Source organism: Syngnathus typhle, linkage group LG1, assembly GCF_033458585.1.
Source record: "Syngnathus typhle isolate RoL2023-S1 ecotype Sweden linkage group LG1, RoL_Styp_1.0, whole genome shotgun sequence".
In the NCBI taxonomy this organism is placed as follows: domain Eukaryota; kingdom Metazoa; phylum Chordata; class Actinopteri; order Syngnathiformes; family Syngnathidae; genus Syngnathus; species Syngnathus typhle.
In genome coordinates, this window is record NC_083738.1 from 2,569,688 (window position 1) to 2,590,028 (window position 20,341).

The 20,341-nt window shown below is 46.1% G+C and overlaps 1 protein-coding gene and 1 long non-coding RNA gene across 9 annotated transcripts in view; one reads left to right on the forward strand and one right to left on the reverse strand.

The window, feature by feature from the left end:
• hars (histidyl-tRNA synthetase) overlaps positions 1 to 20,341 on the reverse strand; it is a 94,827-nt gene that overhangs the window by 33,052 nt on the left and 41,434 nt on the right. The gene's annotated exons all lie outside the window — the stretch shown is intronic.
• On the forward strand, positions 8,507 to 10,825 carry LOC133158471 (uncharacterized). The gene is made up of 2 exons (XR_009715221.1): positions 8,507 to 9,676; positions 9,787 to 10,825. It is a non-coding gene; the product is annotated as an uncharacterized LOC133158471 (long non-coding RNA).

The following is a 20,341-nucleotide window of genomic DNA, read 5'->3' on the forward strand; positions in this document are numbered from 1 at the left end:
TGTGCTTGCAAAATTCAGTTCCTTTTGCAAAGTCCTTATCAATATTGGCATGAAGTGAACTGAAGTGGCGCTGACCATTTGAAGCTTTTAAATGCGCCAATGACGTCCGACATATCAGGCAGAATGGCTTGCCATAGCGTTCAACAAAAACAACTTTAACTCTGTTAAAAACGTCCTGTGTTCATTGTCATATATTCGTTTAACTGTGCATTTTTTCCTTGCCATTTTGGCAAGCGTCTTGTCAGCTTTTCTGGACCTAATGGGCCCCCGTAGTCACAGTCGTCATTCATTAAAAAGCCAGCAAAACCAATCGCTCTGTTTGTCCCTCCTCCTTTGCGGGATTTCACCTCACGCGCATGCGCGTTTGACCAAAATGCCATATTGAACTCAAGCGAAGCAAATACGCACGAAAAATAAACACAAATGTTGATATGAACGTAAAAGAGCCGCATGAAACCAGCCAAAGAGCCACATGCGGCTCGCGAGTCGCGGGTTGGCCACCGCTGCACTAAACAGAAGACTGCTGGTAACAAGCCCGGCAAATTTGAATGGGGAGGGCAAATACATACAATGGGATAAAAACAATTAAAAAATAGAGTCCTCTATCAAGTTGTCAGACACTGTGGGCGTGTCAGCTCAACTTTTACCTGTCACTCATCATGATTTTACAGTCTACAGTGCTCCAGTGTGCCTAGTTTATGCACGTGGCTCCCTAATTTCATAAAGGTGTAACTGACAAATTTCAGAGGTAGCACACATGGCAACCTGCCAATGGTGGATAGAAAAAGGTCGCCTCGACTCAGAACCTCTCACAACAAACACGCACATCATGTTCTCAGCCAATCGGAGATTGTGAAGGGCGCGACCCTCTTCTGATGGGCTGTAGTCCAGATACTTCTGTCCCAAAGCCCTGACATCACCCTAGATCAGGGGTCACCAACTCCGGTCCTCAAGGGCGCCAATGCAGCCTGTTTTAGGTGCAGCCCTACAACAACACAACTGATTCAAATGATCAGCTCATCAGCAAGCTCTATGTGTTGCAGGGGGGATACATCTAAAACAGGCTGGATTGGCGCCCTTGAGGACCGGAGTTGGTGACCCCTGCCCTAGATTAACAGCTGTCGAGTTCAGTGGAGCTGACAAACACGCGAAGTTGCTTCTAAAAGACTAATAATTATCCAATCTGGGCAATGAATATGTTACAAACCATGATAATCCCTGAGCTAAAATTCACATGGATAGCACTTAAGGCAATCACTTATGTGCTTGGTAAAACAACTACTTCACAGACATCTGTCTGAAACCATATTAAATAAGAGCATCTCCAAATTTTCACAGCGTAATAGGAGGTTTATAAATGTATAAATGTATAAATGAATAAATGAAAATCTACTCACTAAATTAACCTGGAAAGAGTAAAAAAATTGTCAGTGAGGAGGAGAGGACTCTAAGGTTAAATATATTAGCACGATGATGATGATAGAACTTTATTCATCCCACAGGGGGGAAATTTGCTTGTCACAGCAGCGCATTCGAGTGCATGAATATGAGTGCCAAAATTTCAAAAAAGGATAAATAACAGACAAGGACAAAGTGCCGCTAGTAGAGACGAAACACAATTTTATCAGGTGCCACGCATGTTGTAGAGTCTGACAGCAGAGGGAATGAAGGACCTGCGGAATCGTTCCTTCCTACACCGTGGGTGTAATAGTCTGCTGCTCAGGGACCGCATAATTTCATGGAGGGGGTGAGAGGTGTAGTCCATGATGGATTTCAGTTTAATTAACATCCTCCTCTCAAACACTACCTCAATGGAGTCCAGGGGACAGCCCACGACAGAGCTCGCTCTCCTGACCATCTTATTTAGTCTCCCCCTGTCCCTGTACGTACTGCCCCCACCATTTTGTTGTTAAGGTGAACACCCAGGAATTTGTAGTTCTCCATTACCTCAATGTCCGATCCCTGGATGTTCACCGGAGTGAAGTGGGGTGCTGTCCTCCCGAAGCTTACAACCATCTCCTTTGTCTTGCTGGTGTTCGGCTGAAGCTGGTTGAGCTCTTACCAGCTGACAAAGTCCTTGATGACCGTCCTGTATTCCAGATTGTTCCCCTCAGAAACATATCCAACAATGGCCGTGTCGTCGGAGAACTTCTGGATGTGGCAGTGTGCAGTGTCGTGGGTAAAGACCGAAGTGTACAGGGTGAAAAGGAAAGAGCACCGTACACACCATATGTTTCTTGGTATGGCGCCGTGAGTGGCTGCCTCCCAGCAGTGTTCTCTCTTTTCCTCTTTATTTCCTTCTTTTCTCCTTTTTCTTTCTGTCTTTGTCCATTCGGCGATGCTGGTGCCTTCTAGCGCACCGCGCTCTCTCTTCGGATCGTATATTTTATTTTTTTCTTCCTGGGACCAGGATCATCGGTCGAGACCGGCGTAACTCTACGACGGCTTCCTGCTTATCCGGCCAGTGATGACCGGGTCCCTCGCCTTGGCCTGGCAGCCGCAACCCCCGTGGGGAGTCCGCTCCCTCGTGCTCGTCGGAACCAACGACGTTCGCCATGCTAGCCCCGTGGTGACCATCTGCACGTGCCCCGACTGGGTGCCCGGGACGCTGCTCACACGTTTGCCTGCTTTGTGATGTTTTCACCGATTCACAACCACGGTCCATTGGGCGCCGTTGAACTGGACTGCCCTTGCACCTGTCGATGGACCCCGTGGAGGCTATTTTGTGCGTTTTGGGGTGTTCTCTTGTATTGACGGGTGCTGGTTGGCCGCTGTTACTTTTTTTTCCTTTGTCTTAGCTTTGATTTACTTTGATGGCTTTTATCTTGTGCACTTTCTGACTTTCTTTGTGGCGCCGTTGTGTGGCAGCCTTATGAGAGCCTATTGAGTTGCGCTCATGCCATCTGTGTGTCTTTTGTATACCCACTCTGTGGTATGGATACTGCTGGGGCCTGAATTTCCCCACCCCTGGGGATCAATAAATATTCAATCAATCACCTGTGCTGCAGCCCACCACGTCAGACTCACAGCATTGTAACCTCACATACTGCGGCCTGTCGGTGAGGAAGTCTGTTGTCCATGCAAACATGCGCTGGTCCACACCCGCCTTCTCCATCTTCACCCTGAGTAGTGATGGCTGGATGGTGTTAAAAGCGCTGGAGAAATCAAAGAACATGATCCTCACAGTGCTCCCGATGTCCTCCAGGTGAAGCATTGTTCTGTGCAGTAAATAAATCACTGCATCGTCTACCCCAACACCAGGCCGGTAAGCAAACTGCAGGGGCTCCGGCTGCGCTCCCACCAGTGAACGCAGGTGACCCTGGATGATCCTCTCCATGGTCTTCATCAGGTGGGAAGTCAAGGCAATAGGACTGAAGTGGTTAGGCTCCTTGGGGCGCAGCACCTTTGGTACGGGGACCACGCAGGAGGTCTTCCATAATGGGAAATATAGTATTCATTTGTACAGGGAACCCCAGAAGTCAACCGCCTCGGTATGGACCACTCCTCTGCACATCCCCTTCATCGACTTTCGTAAAGTCTTTGACAGCCTACATCGTGACACCCTATTGAAGATCGTTAGGGCCTATGGAGTTCCTTCAAAACTGGTCGCTCTCATAGGGATGTTCTACTGTCACTTTGAGTGCAGCGTCATTGTTAGTGGTGAGCTGGCTACTTGGTTCACTGTGGAGTCAGGTGTACAGCATGGGTGTACTATTTCCCCCCATTCTCTTCCTGATTGCCATCGACTGCGTCATACAGAATACAACTGACAGACCCAGGGGTATTCAATGGACTTTGTTCTGTCAATTAACATAAACAAAGGAAAACAACCAAGTCAAAAATAAAGAGGACAAGACAAGAAGAAGGAATACAAAACGCACTCAACGGACGGAAAAATCCTCAGACATAATTTTACCATATACATCCGAGGGATAACGGAACCAATGGGCCTAATAGTGCGGAAGATACGGTAACAACTACCGTATTTTCACGACCAAAAGGTGCACCGAAAGGCGCAGTCTCAGTTATGTTTTACATGTATGTTATACATGACTGTATAGGGGTTCTCTGCCGGACGCCCTCTTCCTTCTCAGCCCAGACTCCCAATACTTTTCAGGCTTGGACAATCTTGTTTTCTCCAGCGTGGAACTCATCTCCCTGACTCTAAAGTAAGTTTGAATCTTTTATTACACTGTCGATCTTTTTTTTCACAGCCGGAGTGCCTGGGAGAGCAGAGGCTTCATGGCCGTGGCCGTTTGTCTACCGTCGATCATCAGACACAAAGTATGGCTGCGGATCAAGAGGTTTGTGCGGCTTCGTGCACCAACTGCACCCTTCTCTTAGAGAGGTTGTCCCTGCTAGGCTCACTCTTTTTAGGGATATAGATTACTGTTTGAGCCACAAATGACGGGTCACTTTAGAGCAGGCCAGGGCACAGGTGATTAGACCACCTGTCAGGATGGGTTTGGAGTCTGTTAAGCTAAAGTTAACTGGCGCTAGGCTAGACTTCCAGCATGCACATAGCTCCTCGTGTAGACTAGAGCGTGATAGTTTGAATAGTGCTTCAGTACACATAAACACACTTTCTACTGGGGTAGTAGACAAATCCACTCACTCCACCCTGACCGGCTTTGCTGATGAAACGGTGCCTGTTTCAGTTAATTTACACGTGTAACAAATATTTATCAGATTCCCACGGTCGTATCGTCCCACCGCGCTAACAAACATTCGAGAGGTGATGTCAGGCCTAGAGAACACAATCTTACTCGCATCTCGTATAAATATTCTTCGATAGATACGCACCCGGATCGACCAATTACACTTAAACTTGGTTTTATAAATATTAGATCGCTTCATACAAAACCAGTTCTCGTTAATTATCTCATCACGGAACATAATCTAAACGTTTTTGGTCTCTGCGAGACCTGGTTAAAACCTAATGAACTGCTGCCGCTTAACGAGGCCTCGCCTCTAACTTTTGTGAGCTCGCATGTGGTGCGTCCTCGAAAAAAGGGTGGGGGTGTCGCCCTCATCTCGAATTCCGAGCTTAGATTTAGGCCTCGTTCGATGAACGGATTTAAAACATTTGAGGTTCTCACTTTCCGATCCACCGCTTTACCATCATTTTATCTTGCTGTTATTTACCGTCCACCCGGGGCTTACTCTGGCTTCCTGGATGAATTTTCAGAATTCGTGGCTGATTTAGTAACCAATGCGGATAATATAATTATCATGGGCGATTTCAACATCCACATGAATTTACCGTCAGAGCTACTTACTTCGGCGTTTCAGACTTTAACTGATACGTTTGGTTTTACGCAAGCCGTACAGGCAGCAATGCATAAGAATGGAAATACCATAGATCTGGTATTATTCCGAGGACTTGCAACCTCAAATATAGCAATACTGCCATACACTACTGTTCTGTCTGATCATTAATTAATAAATATCATATATGGTCCAGACAATTATGACAATAATATTCCCATGAAACCTTAACTTTGGGTGAGTTTGGACTACGTCAAATTATACAGAATTATAGCGAAAAACCGATGTCGTACGGCGTCGTACGGCGTCAGCACTATGTTGTTTTCAATAAAAACATGAAGAACTCACGTTTGCGTCAGTCAATTTTAATTTTTATAAAGGATTATTCTCATTTGATGTCTTTAAATTCATCCGCGTTCTGCCATTGAAGCGGGGTGCATTCAAAAACCAGTCGTACAGACGGAAACGTTTTGTGATCAAATCTTTCATAACGAGAATGATTTGAGTGAATTGATTTGAATGAATAATTGAGACAAAATTTCAGTTCTGAAGGCTCCTTTTGTCCCAAGCAAAGTGACAGATGGTGGGGAGGAGGGATAAAAATTGTAAAATCAATTCACTCAAATCATTCTCGTTATGAAAGATTTGATCACAACGTGTGTGGCTTTTTCTTAAATGAACACGTTTGACATTGCTATCGTGTCAGCTTTTAATTATATTGCGCTGTCATCCATCCATCCATCCATTTTCTGTACCGCTTAGTCCCCACTGGGGTCGCGGGCGTGCTGGAGCCTATCCCAGCCGTCATCGGGCAGTAGGCGGGGGACACCCTGAACCGGTTGCCAGCCAATCGCAGGGCACACAGAGACAAACAACCATTTGCACTCTCACTCGCACTCACACTCACACCTAGGGACAATTTGGAGTGTTCAATCGGCCTACCAAGCATGTTTTTGGGATGTGGGAGGAAACCGGAGTGCCCGGAGAAAACCCACGCGGGCCCGGGGAGAACATGCAAACTCCACACAGGGAGGGCCGGAGGTGGAATCGAACCCGCACCCTCCTAACTGTGAGGCGGACGTGCTAACCAAGTGCGCCACCGAGCCGCTGTCATGTTAAAGCAAATTAATAAATGCAACAATATTAATTTGCTTTGAAAATACCTGAGTAATAAAATAAAATGGATGGATGGATGAATGATGATCACAATTAAGTAGAAAGTCTCCTTTCTAACATATATATAAATGTCTGAGCTATAATGGTGTAATTAATGATTAAAACTTGAAAGTATCTGTTTATTTTATTCGTTTATATGTTTAATAAAGACAAAGCCACCACAAAACTGTTGTAATTATTTAGATTTGATCTAAATTAGCCTTGAATAAAGACTAAGCAGTCACATGAATTAACAGAAAAAATGGACAGCCGGACTCGGACTTGGACTCTGACTCATGGCCAAGAGGCCGGACTCTGACTCGGACTCGGTGCAAAAATCCGACCGAGTCCACAGCCCTGGTCTGGAACACCACTTTAGAATTGCACCAACCCTGTCTACCTTGGTGTAACCCTGGACCGCACACTCTCCTACAGAGAACATATCAAGAATATTCCCGAAACAACATCCTGCGGAAGCTGGCTAACTCAAAGTGGGGAGCCACAGCACATACATTAAGATGCACCGCTCTGGCCCTGTGCTATTCCTCTGCGGAGTATGCATGTCCTGTTTGGGAGAGATCAACCCACCCCAAGAAACTGGACTCAGCGTTGAACAACACCTGCCGCTTGATAACTGGTTGCTTAAAGCCTACCAACGTGAACAATCTGCATCTCCTCAATGGCATCGCTCCTCCAGATGTGAGAAGGGAGGTCACCAGCCGAGTACGTCATATCCGTCATATGATGGCGCCGCGGATGGCATCCACGGTGAGTCGCTCTCTGTTTCTGTCTTATTTTGTGTGTTTTCTGTGTCCTCTGCTGTCCATCCCGGATCAGTGTTAAACATCGGACAGTCTTCTTCTGGTATTTTCTCTCCTGTTCTCTCTGATTCAGACTGTTTGTCAGAGATTCTAGCCGAAGCGGCGGTGCTATACAAGCTAGCGCAACGGCGGCGCGGAAAACGAGCCGGAGCACTCATACAGCTGAGGCAGAGAGGGTTCTGTTCTGCCCTACCGTCAATTTATCTGGCAAATGTCCGCTCCCTGGCGAACAAGATCGACGAACTGCTGCTCCTCACAAGGAACACGGACTTCAGCAGATCCGCCGCGCTGTGCTTCGTTGAAACGTGGCTCAGCGAACGAACCCCCCACCACGCCGTGGAGCTAGCGGGGTTTTGGCTAACTCGTGCAGATCGCAGCGCGGAGCTCTCCGGAAAATCAAAGGGAGGTGGTCTCTGTTTCTACGTTAATGAACGTTGGTGTACTGATGTCACGGTGTTGAAAGAGTTTTGCAGCCCTCTCCTAGAAACACTTTTCATAAACTGCCGGCCGTTCTATTCACCACGGGAGTTCTCCTTGATCGTCATGGCGGCTGTTTACATTCCACCACGCGCATGTGCGAGTGAAGCCACGCAGATGCTGGTCTGACCAGGTAACAAACATGGAGAAACTTCTACCAAATTCACTAATCATTGTTCTGGGTGATCTTAACAGGGCGAACCTCGCACACGAACCCCCCTTTAGATACAGACAGCGCGTAACGTGTCCCACCAGAGGGGCACAGACTCTGGACCACTGCTACACCGTGATCAAGGACGCATATCACTCTGCGGCTCGTGCAGCTTTAGGACTCTCGGACCACTGTCTAGTTCATCTGATCCCGGCCTACAGGCAGAAACTAAAAACTTTTAAGCCTGTGGTGAGGACTGTGAGGAAGCGGACAGTGCAGTCAAGGCAGGACCTCCAAGCCTGCTTTGACAGCACCGACTGGGGAGTTTTCAAAGCTGCAACCTCAGACTTGCATGAACTCACTGACATTGTCACATCATACATCAGTTTTTGTGAGGATCTGTGCGTGCAGACTAAGACCTTCTGCACGTACAACAACGACAAACCTTGATTTACACAGAACCTCAGGAGGCTGCGCAAAGTCAACGAGGAGGCCTACAGGAGCTGCGACCGCGACCTGTTCAAGCAGACCAGAAGCACACTGAACCGAGAGGTCAGGAAAGCCAAGAGGTGTTACGGGGAGAACCTGAAGAGACACCTCTCTGCCAATCCTGTGTCATGAGCGGAGTGTGGAAAATGGAGCAGGGCGACCAAGTGCAGCTTGGACCAGGGTTTATTGAGGGAACTCAAAAAGACAGACTCGGCAAACTGACGTGACTTAACAACAAAACCAACAGGACTGACCGACAAAGACGTGAAACAAAAGACAGGAACCAAACAAACCTCATGACAGTGAGAATTGCATCATCATCAATGCTCCAACAGGGAGTGACACACAAACAGAATTTAAATACTAGACAGGTAACAAGAAGCGGGTGAATACGATCACACTAATCATGGGCACACAGGAAGGGAGGGGCGAGTACACAGACACACGGACATGAGCACACAGACAGACGGAGACGATTACAACCTACACACAACAAAACTGGGGACGAGACATGACATCCTGATCCCTCAACAGTGTGGAAAGGTCTGCAGAGCATCACGGGCTACAAGAAACTGTGGAGAGCCCAAGGCTTGCAAACCAGCTAAACAGGTTCTACTGCAGGTTTGATCGGTCCTCCCACACAACGGGACTTCCTGCAGCACAATCTAAATACTCACCTCTCCCCACAACTGCTCTGTCCACACCTCTATCATCGTTGTCACCCACTCTCTCTCTTGCAGAGGCCGCGCCCGCACTCCAGATCCGCGAGGAGGAAGTGCGCCAGATGTTCCGGAGACAAAAGACCAGGAAGGCACCGGGCCCAGACGGCGTGTCACCTTCCTGCTTCTGAGCTGAGCAGCTGGCGCCCACCTTTGCACGGATTTTCAACCGTTCTCTGGAGCTGTGTGAGGTGCCCTCGTGCTTCAAGAGCTCCACCATCGTTCCAGTGGCCAAGAACCCCGCCATCACAGGTTTGAATGACTACAGACCTGTCGCACTGACATCTGTAGTCATGAAATCTTACGAGAGGTTAGTGCTGAACCACCTGAAGGATGTCACGGCCCCGCTGCTTGACCCCCTCCAGTTTGCCTACCGGGCAAACAGGTCAGTGGATGATGCGGTCAACATGGGACTTCACTACATCCTGCACCACCTGGACACCCCAGGAACGTACGCCAGGATCCTGTTCGTGGACTTCAGCTCGGCGTTTAACACCATCGCTCCTGACATCCTCCAACAGAAGGTCATCTAGCTTGCGGTGCCTGCCTCCACCTGTCAGTGGATCACCAGCTTCCTGACCAACAGGAGACAGCGCGTGAGGCTGGGGGGCATCACATCTGACACCCGTACCACCAATACTGGACCCCCTCAGGGGTGCCTCCTCTCCCCACTGCTCCTCTCTCTACACCAATGATTTCTCCTCAGGTGACTCTCCTGTGAAGCTCCTGAAGTATGCAGACGACACCACTCTCATCGGACTGATTCAGGACGGTGATGAGACTGGGTACAGACAAAAAGAGAGGTGGAGCGGCTGGTCCACTGGTGCAGCCAAAACCACCTGGAGCTGAACCCACTCAAGACCGTGGAGATGACAGTGGACTTCAGGCAAGACCCTTCACCACTTTTACCCCTCACTATGCACAGTAATACTATTCTCTCCACAGACACCTTCAAGTTCCTGGAAATCACAATCTCTCGGGACCTGAAATGGACCGGCCACATAGACTCTGTCCGGAAGAAGGCCCAGCAGAGGCTGTACTTCCTGAGACAGCTCAAGAAGTTCAACCTGCCGCGAGAGCTTCTGAAGACCTTCTACACTGCCATCATCCAGTCTGTCCTCTGCACCTCCATCACTGTCTGGTTTGGATCGGCCTCCAAACAAGACAAGCAAAGACTGCAACGGACAATAAGGACTGCAGAAAAGATCATTACGGACTTAAGTAGGAGTCAAAATCTGGGTGCGTATTATACATGGGTACAGGCTTTTTTCCAGCATCGTCATGCCATTTTTATGGTGCGTATTATACATGGAGGAGCATTATACATGGAAAAAAACGGTACTCCCCTCCGGTCGGCGTTATAGAGCTCGGTACGCCAAAACCAGCAGACACAGAGACAGATTCTTCCCCCAGGCTGTTGCTCTGATGAACTCACACCACTCTTATACTGTGCAATAACATCCTGCTCTCCACACCTTTTTTGAATTTGTCTACACCAATGGTTCCCAAACCTTTGCAGGCTGGCGCCCCCTTGGCTCCCCAGTGAATTACTAGCGCCCCCCCACAGACACATATGGAAACAAACACCTCTTTCTTGATATTTGTTATGCTGCAATTTGAAATGAGAAAGGTTAAACACAAATGTGTATTTCACAAATAAAACCCGATTTAGTAAAAAAATGTATTTTTTAGCAGTTTTAACTGTTTCAGCAACATAGAATGGTAAATAAACATTCCACCAGTAACCTTCATTGTCTCACACTTAATATTAATGGGATGGATGTGCTTGGTGCAGGGACATAAGCTTCTCAACATCAGGCTGGAACTCACTAAGAAGAAGTCGTAGATCCCCGCAGTCAGTAATTTTCAGTCGGTTTCATGTAAAATACAGCATTTTATCGCATTTCATAAATAGGCCTACTTAGTAAAGACAAAAATGACAACATTGAAGGTATGAAAAGCAAGTTTACCCTCTCATGTATTCATTTTCTTCCATTTACTCACAGAAATGGTGGCGGACGTGATCTAAGGCACGCCACCCTCACAATGACTCACGCATATATACACCCACACACCCACACATGCACACACAAGTACAAAGTCATATACATTTGTAACAATATATATCAGTGAATTCACCACCCTAACCAGCTCAACACAACACAACACGGCGCGTTCTGGCGAGTCCCCAATTTCATGTTGACTTGAACTCAAGATGATGTTGACCGGCAGAACGCGGTTTTTATTATAAGATAAAATTCTGAACATTACAAGCTTGAAATTACAAACCTGAGCTTTTGCTTTTGTAGTCTATGCTGTCGGATCTGACTGGGCCAGAGCGGCGTGTGGTAACCGGACCCTGATGCGTCGTCCTGCTGCACGTGTTGTGTACAAATCGTCAAACGAACGTTCAAACTTCTGACTTCGACTTTGGACTGCCGCCCCCCTACCGCCCCTTTCTTCCTCACCGCCCCCCCAGATCTTTCCACCGCCCCCAGGGGGGCGGTACCGCCCACTTTGGGAACCACTGGTCTACACTGTTTGTACTGTGTCCTCTCTGCATCCATTGCAGCCTGGTCATCCTGGAAGAGGGACCTTCCCATCTGTGGTCTCTTCTCAAGGTTTCTCATTTCCCCTAGCTGGAGTTTTGAGTTTTTCCTTGCCCTTTTGGGAGTTTAAGATCAGGGGATGTTTGAGAATATTTGCCATTTTTCACATGTCCGAGTGTTGTTAGTCAACTAAATGAACAGAGGGTGTGATTTACCGAAGTCAAATTCCTTGTTTGGCATGCTCAAACATGGCGAATAAAAAAACTCTTGAATCTTGAGTAGAGAGGACAAAACTTCCAGCGATGAACGCCACATCCTTCATGGACGCGAACCCCCGACCCAACGGCCGAGGTCAAGGAGAAGCTTCCTCAGCCATGCCCAGCCCCTCACAATATCTCAGGAAGAAACAAGACTCCAGCTATGGACGACAAAAATTGAGAATGACCGCCCTCGTATTGACATGGGAATCCCCCTTTCCGAAGATCTCCCACCCGGCTCAAAAGCACCATGGGTCCGGTGGGAGACACTCAACCACCTGAGAACAGGAACAGGCAGATCAAAATCTGCTATGGCAGGATGGGGCTACAAAGCCGGCCTAACGCTCTGTGAATGTGGAGAGGAGGACCATACCATGCAGCACTGCCGTGTCATCACCCCACCACTGCTCATTTTATGTGAAGACTGACACAGACCCCCCCACCCACACGCACACGCCCACACCAACATGTGCAATATACACCCTCCCCCCTTGATTGCTCAAATGCAGACTTGATTCTTGTTTATTATTTTATTTTTGTATTGCATTTAATCTGTATTTTATACTGTTATATATGTATGTGTATGACCTGCCTTCTGGAGCTGCCGAACTAATTTTCCCAGTTAACACTGCGTTAACGTGACAATAAAGAAATTCAATTCAATTCAATTCAATTCAATTCAATGCCCTCTACTACCCAAACCCAGCAGCTCAAAAGATCTCGCTGAATTTAATGACAACGCAAAAGACTGTGTAAAGACATGGGAAACTGTCATCTGACTAGCACTTCAAAGACACAAAAAGAAGAGGATCAGATACGAACTGACAAAGGTGTGGCAGGAGAGTTGAGCTTATGTTGAGTTTTATTGCTGTGGGCATAGCTGTGAGCGAAGTGCGTCATTGGGGCGTAGCTGTAAACAATGTGCGTAGTAGACAGGCGCTGACCAGGGTGCTGGAGCAGCAGACCTGTGACAGCTTGATATCAAACATTTCTGCTAAAAATACAATGGAATCCCAGGAATCAACCGCTTCGGTACTCGACATATTTGTCGACAAGTAAGGAGACTACCAAAGAGCACGCGCTTGTTCAGGAAGTGGTCACCTGAGGGAGAGCAGTCTCATAGACATTTCTTTAGACATCTCATCTGGGATGTACTGCTGGGGCCATACATTGAGAACATTGAGGAGGTTGTTGACCGCACCACTGAATACATTAAAAGAGATGTTTCATGGATAATCCACATTTTGAGTTTTGAAATACATTTTATGGTGCACTTGGAGTCTCCAGGATTGTATTGTAGAAAAGTTTAATCTACCGTTTTTTTCCGTGTATAGTGCGCAAAATTTAACGAATTTATTGTCCTAAAATCTGGGGTGCGCATTATACATGGGTACAAAATAATTTTAAATTTTTTTTTTTAATTTTTTTTTTTTTTAGAAAACAAAACCAACAACAGGACTGACCGACAAAGTCGTGGAACAAAAAGACAGGGTGACATTACCAAAGACAGGAACAGAAAGCAAACAGACATCATGACAGTAACACATGCAATGATCCGACGGTGAGCGAGGGGCAGACAGGACTTAAATACAAAACACGTTACATCGATTGAGGTGACACAGGAAGAGAGGGGCGACGCGAACAGAAACTATGGCAACCTAGACACATAGCAAAACTGGGGACGAGACGTGACAAATGTCCCTCGAAATGAAACTTGAAATCACCAAGTTTTGGTTTCCAAGGGTGTTTCTATTCCTCTTCAACGTCTCTCCCATACAGAGCCGCCTTTTTCACGTCCGCACGCCTCTTTCCCGTGCGCGCACGGAGCGCGGTGGTGCGTTTACGGCAGTCGGAGAAATCAACGCCAACAAAAAAAATTACATCCAGCCTAGTTAAGACCATACCAAAGACTTTAAAAATGGGACCCATTGCCTCCCTGCGTGTGTGACGATCATTGGGACTTAAAAAAAAAAAAAATAATTCATAAAAAAAATTCATAAAAATTGGGTGCGTATTATACATGGGTACAGGCTTTTTTCCAGCATCAGCATGCCATTTTTAGGGTGCGTATTATACATGGGGGCGCACTATACACGGAAAAAAACGGTAATCCCTCTAGATCAGGGGTGGGCACACTTTTTGACTTGCGGGCCAAATTGGGTTCTAAATTTTGAACGGGGGGCCGAACCAGGAGCAGATGGATGTAGTGTTTGTGGTAAGTAATATAAATGACATGTAAAGGTCATTGCATAAAAGGTTTTTACTTTTAGTAGATACTAAAGCATGGATTTTAAAAACAGCTTTTTGAAAACAAATGCATTTATTAACCGCATAAAAAAACATTTCACCCAAAAACTACTATCAGTGATTCTTATTAAATACGACACTGTTATGATGAGTAACATTTTCCATCACTTCCGCGCCTGCAGGTCAGATTTATGAAATATGTTTATCTAATGAGGCGAAATCACATCCAACGGCAAACATTCTGACCAAATACATCATCTTGAAGAATCAGTGAAAGAATACATCCAAATAAAGTAATCAATAGTATTGTTGGTTTCCCTTTTTTGCTAGTGCATCATAGTCTGGAGTCAAATTTGTTTTGGTAATTCTTAGGATAGAGCCAAGGTGTCGGTCCGTTAACCCTAGATCTGTGACGGGCTTTGTTGACGTTCATGTGGTTGAACGTCTTCTCACACACGTAGGTTGAGCTAAATTGTCCACTTTTTTATAACATTCGCCACTCAGTGTCCACCTTTCTTTTCTTCGGGCCACTCATTTTAATGGAAGGATTCCAGGGGAAGGTTTGTGGGTGGCATTAGCGTCAAACTGTATCTGAAAACTTAAGAGAATATTGACGTCACAGCCTACACTCGAAATTCGGCACTGATAGATGAAATAACTACGTACTACCGAGTATGCACGCACACGCAGTTGGGAGTGTGCAGCGAGCTTTCTGACACGGCTCCCGGGAGTAAATGCGCGGGCGGGCGCTTCCCCATCTACTGGGGAAACAGTCATTGCAGGGAAAATGACCCCCCAAAAAATTTATAATACAATTCATTCAGGTTTGGCGGGGCGGATTAAACGGCCCCGCGGGCCGTAGTTTGCCCATGTCTGCTCTAGATGCTGCAGAGATACTTTTATAATCCGTTTGGGGGATAATTTTTACTACGTTCAGTTTTATTCATTTTCTATTACGTATTTTTATTGATTACATCACAATCTTTGGGGCGACACTACCAAACAAGATAATAGGTACAGCCAAACGGTTTCGCAAATACGCCATCTTTATTACTCGAAGACTTTGGTAGTCCAAACACAAGGCTGCCAAAGTGGAGAGATCAAAATGTTCCGTTGTTGGATGCATTCATCCACAAAACTCATTACATCGTCCCCCAGCATCAGAACCTCAAAGAAGTGCAAAGTTAAATTTCATTTTTCAAGATAGAGTTCCTACATCTGTGGGCAAGAAGTCCAGCTTGTTCAAGGACGAGTGTTTCCGAAATCTCTTTTCAGTATAGAAAAAGATTTGCCGAAAGACTTCGTTTCATTGAGGATTCAGTTCCAACAATCAATGGAAACGGCAGACACAGTAAAGCGGTAAGCTTGAGATGACAAATGAATAAACTGTATTTCACTTTCATATTATTGCACGTCTATGTTTGATGCCTTTGTTTTCATAACATTAGCATCAGTCTTTCTGCTGATTTGAGTGCTGTGCGCGCCATGGTTTCACTTCTTGGGGATGTATTTTGAGTAGTTGTATCAGACGAATTGCATCGAAGAAATTGGTTTATTCTTATGGAACATTTGTTAGCTTGTCGCTAACACTCCGGATGGTTTAAGCGGTGTTGCAGTACAAGAGTTCCGTACCATGCTATCACGCAAGTTAGCTACCAGGGCGGGTTCGGAAATAACCCTGTGAGGGAACAAGTTCACTCTGACCGTTCAGAAACTACATTGCTCAAATTTGCCATTTGGTTATTCAGAGTGCCTCCAAAACAGAGTGGTGATGCCCGTATTAGGTGCTTCAATTGTAGTGGGGATTCAGTGTGACAGTGCTGGCTGTGCTCAGAAACTAAAGGGACCAGAGTGCACTCTCGAATATACGTATGTGCTCTTGTAGTAGTGCACAGGCGGCAGAGTGATTTCTCCCAGTGTGTCCCTAGGCACATTTGGCCAAGTAAAATATAAATGGTCTACTAGTATGGCAGTAACGAGCCCACTAAAATTATAAAGCGGTCTAAAGAGGGATGTCAATGGTAATGCCTCCCTTGCAAAAGAGCATTAGTTCACTCCACTTGTATTGTATGGACATTAAATTCAGGTTTTATTTTGCAAGATTGGGGCAACGTCTAATGGAAGTAAGCATTGACAGTATAATGCTGGAGGAGCAACTTTGCCCATTACAGTGTACTGGACCCAATTGTCCCAGGCATGGACATGAATGAATCCAAGCATGCGGTTTTTTTTAGGTTTTTTTTTTTAAAGTGGTATCTTTACTGAAACACAGTACATAAGCAACAGCTACAGCCAGATTATGACGCAACTAACTGCACACTGTCTACGGATACACATAGCATAAGACTTCCCAATGTCCCGTCACCTTCTATAAACATGACTTATTGTCCTAACTCAAACTATATCCATGTCATATGCAAAACTGTAGATTATACAAACATAAAAGTAGATATCAGCAGCCCACGAGTCGCAGAAATGGCTTCATCACTCATCAACTCATAGAATGTCAGTGGTAATGCTGAGGGGCAAGGAGGACTCCAGGGAACGGTGCTCTCTCCCTTCCTGTTCACCCTGTACACATCTGACTTCCACTACAAGTCCGAGTTCTGCCATGTGCACAGGTTTGCGGTCAACAATGCTATTGTTGGCTGTTTTAGAGATGGATGGGAGGAGTACAGGGGCCTGGTCTAGCGCTTCGCTGGTTGGCGTGGCTCCAACCACCTGTACTTAAACACCGCCGAGTCCAGGGAAATGGTGGAGGACTTTAGGAGGCCCAGGGCTCGTCCTGAGCTAGTGACTATCAATGGAGACTGTGTAGAGATAGTGCAGACCTGTAAATATCTTGGAGTGTTGCTGGACAACAAATTCGACTGGTCCGCGCATGTGGACGACAACAAATTCGACTGGTCCGCGCATGTGGACGCTTTGTGCAAGAAATGACAATGTACTTCCTCAGGCGGTTAGCATCCTTCAATGTCGATGCTGCAGATGTTTTACAAATATGTTGTCCCGAGAGCCATCTTCTTTGCAGTGGCATGCTGGGGGGGCAGCGGCAAGAAGAGGGATGTCTCCCGCCCAGACAAACTAGTGAGGGAAAGCGGGTTCTGTTGTGGGCACAGAGCTACCTGATCTGGCGTCTGTGGCAGAACAGCAGGTGTTGGCCAGGCTGCTGTCCATCAAAGACAATTAAAGACAATCCGAACACCCACTGTACAGCACCGCCACTGGGCAAATGAGCAGCTTCCGTGACAGGCTGTTGACACAGTCTTTCTCAACGGAGAGGCTGAGGGGTTCATTCCTTCCCCATGCCGTGAGACTTTTTAACTCGTCGCCGGAGTTCCGGGCATGTTCACGGTCAGGACATTGTTTATTGTTTATTTATTTGATTTATTTAATTATTAATTGTTGACCTATCTAATTTATTCAGAACTATTCTCTTCCCCCTGCGGATCTATCTATCTACAGTGCCTTGCGAAAGTATTCGGCCCCCTTGAACCTTTCAACATTTTGCCACATTTCAGGCTTCAAACATAAATATAAAAAAATTATTTTTTTGTCAAGAATCAACAACAAATGGGACACAATCGTGAAGTGGAACAAAATTTATTGGACAATTTAAACTTTTTTAACAAATAAAAAACTGAAAAGTGGGGCGTGCAATATTATTCGGCCCCCTTGCGCTAATACTTTGTACCGCCACCTTTTGCTGCAATTACAGCTGCAAGTCGCTTGGGGTATGTCTATCAGTTTTGCACATCGAGAGACTGGAATTCTTGCCCATTCTTCCTTGCAAAACAGCTCGAGCTCAGGATGGAGAGCGTTTGTGAACAGCAGTCTTCAGCTTTTTCCACAGATTCTCGATAGGATTCAGGTCTGGACTTTGACTTGGCCATTCTAACACCTGGATACGTCTATTTGTGAACCATTCCATTGTAGATGTGGCTTTATGTTTTGGATCATTGTCCTGTTGGAAGATAAATCTCCGTCCCAGTCTCAGGTCTTTTGCACTCCAACAGGTTTTCTTCCAGAATGGTCCTGTATTTGGCTCCATCCATCTTCCCATCAATTTTAGCCATCTTCCCTGTCCCTGCTGAAGAAAAGCAGGCCTAAACCATGATGCTGCCACCACCATGTTTGACAGTGGGGATGGTGTGTTCAGGGTGATGAGCTGTGTTGCTTTTACGCCAAACATAGCGTTTTGCATTGTGGCCAAAAAGCTCGATTTTGGTTTCATCTGACCAGAGCACCTTCTTCCACATGTTTGGTGTGTCTCCCAGGTGTCTTGTGGCAAACTTAAAACGAGACTTTTTATGGATATCTTTGAGAAATGGCTTTCTTCTTGCCACTCTTCCATAAAGGCTAGATTTGTGCAGTGCACGACTGATTGTTGTCCTATGAACAGACTCTCCCACCTCAGCTGTAGTTATCTGCAGTTCATCCAGAGTGATCATGGGCATCTTGGCTGAATCTCTGATCAGTCTTCTCCTTGTTTGAGATAAAAGTTTGGAGGGACGGCCGGGTCTTGGTAGATTTGCAGTGGTCTGATATTCCTTCCATTTCAATATAATTGCTTGCACAGTGCTCCTTGAGATGTTTAAAGCTTGGGAAATCTTTTTGTATCCAAATCCGGCTTTAAACTTCTCCACAACAGTATCTCGGACCTGCCTGTGTGTTCCTTTGTCTTCATGGTTCTCTCTGCGCTTTAAACAGAACCCTGAGACTATCAAAGAGCAGGTGCATTTATGTCACCATGTCATACTTTTTCATGCTCACAAATGTGCGCAAAATCTACATTAAGTACAATAATCACATTATGGAGAGCTAATTATTGACTACCAACAGTGTTGCAATTTCTAACCATCACTTCAACATTTTTACCCACCTGAAACACAGCACATCAGCGACAGTTACGGCCAAATATGATGCAACTAAATGCACACTGTCAACTGAATTCCAGGTTCAGAGTTAAAGTTAAAGTCCCAATGATTGTCACACACACATCTGGGTGTGGTGAAATTTGTCCTCTGCATTTAACCCATCCCCATGTGATTTTGATCCATCCCCTGGGGGAGAGGGGAGCAGTGAGCAGCAGCGGTGCCGCGCTCGGGAATCATTTGGTGATCTAACCCCCCAATTCCAACCCTTAATGCTGAGTGCCAAGCAGGGAGGCAATGGGTCCCATTTTTATAGTCTTTGGTATGACCCGGCCGCGGTTTGAACCCACAACCTTCCAGTCTCAGGGCGGACACTCTACCCCTAGGCCACTGAGCTGGTCAGAGGACCATGTAGCTGTCTCAGGTGCCTTACCTAATTTTAAATACCTCCAAATATTAGCCGCCGATAAAAACACTGTCATTTGCAATTCAACATGTTCATAATAACTGTGGTAACAAAAAAATAGATGTGGCTCTCTACCCAACATTGTCCCACAATAATACCACCATGGGTCCCACACAAAAACAGGTACCGTATTTTTCGGACTATAAATCGCGTTTCCCCCCCCCCCCCCCCATTTATACTCAGGAGCGATTTATATGTGAATTTTTTCACAAATTTTTACTTGATCATTAACAGTTCACTTACTAGTATACGTAAGTGCGATTGCTGGTGTATTTACTCGTCGTGTCCACCGGAGGGAGGCAACTCCCCGCCGCAGCTGCAGCGGCAGCGCTTAAATGTCTTCCCGGCCGCCTGGAACTCTGGCGGTACCAGGTCGCGCTGCGCCGTCAGCCGAGCCGCGCGCGGTCCGCTGGAAGTAGTTGATCACTTCACATGTTATTTTCACTTTAAACCGCATGAGGGCGCACTATGACTGTGGAATAATTGGAGCCTCACTGACTTCCGAAGTCGGGAGATTTAATGATTTGGATTGACACAGATTATTCGATAAACTTGTTATTTATGTTATAGTTATTTGATATATACCGTTTTTTTCCGTATATAGTGCGCCCCCATGTATAATACGCACCCTAAAAATGGCATGCTGATGCTGGAAAAAAGCCTGTACCCATGTATAATACGCACCCAATTTTTATGAATTTTTTTAAATTTTTATTTTTTTTTTTTTTTTTTTTTTTTTAAGTCCCAATGATCGTCACACACGCAGGGAGGCAATGGGTCCCATTTTTATAGTCTTTGGTATGGTCTTAACTAGGCTGGATGTAATTTTTTTTGTTGGCGTTGATTTCTCCGACTGCCCGTAAACGCA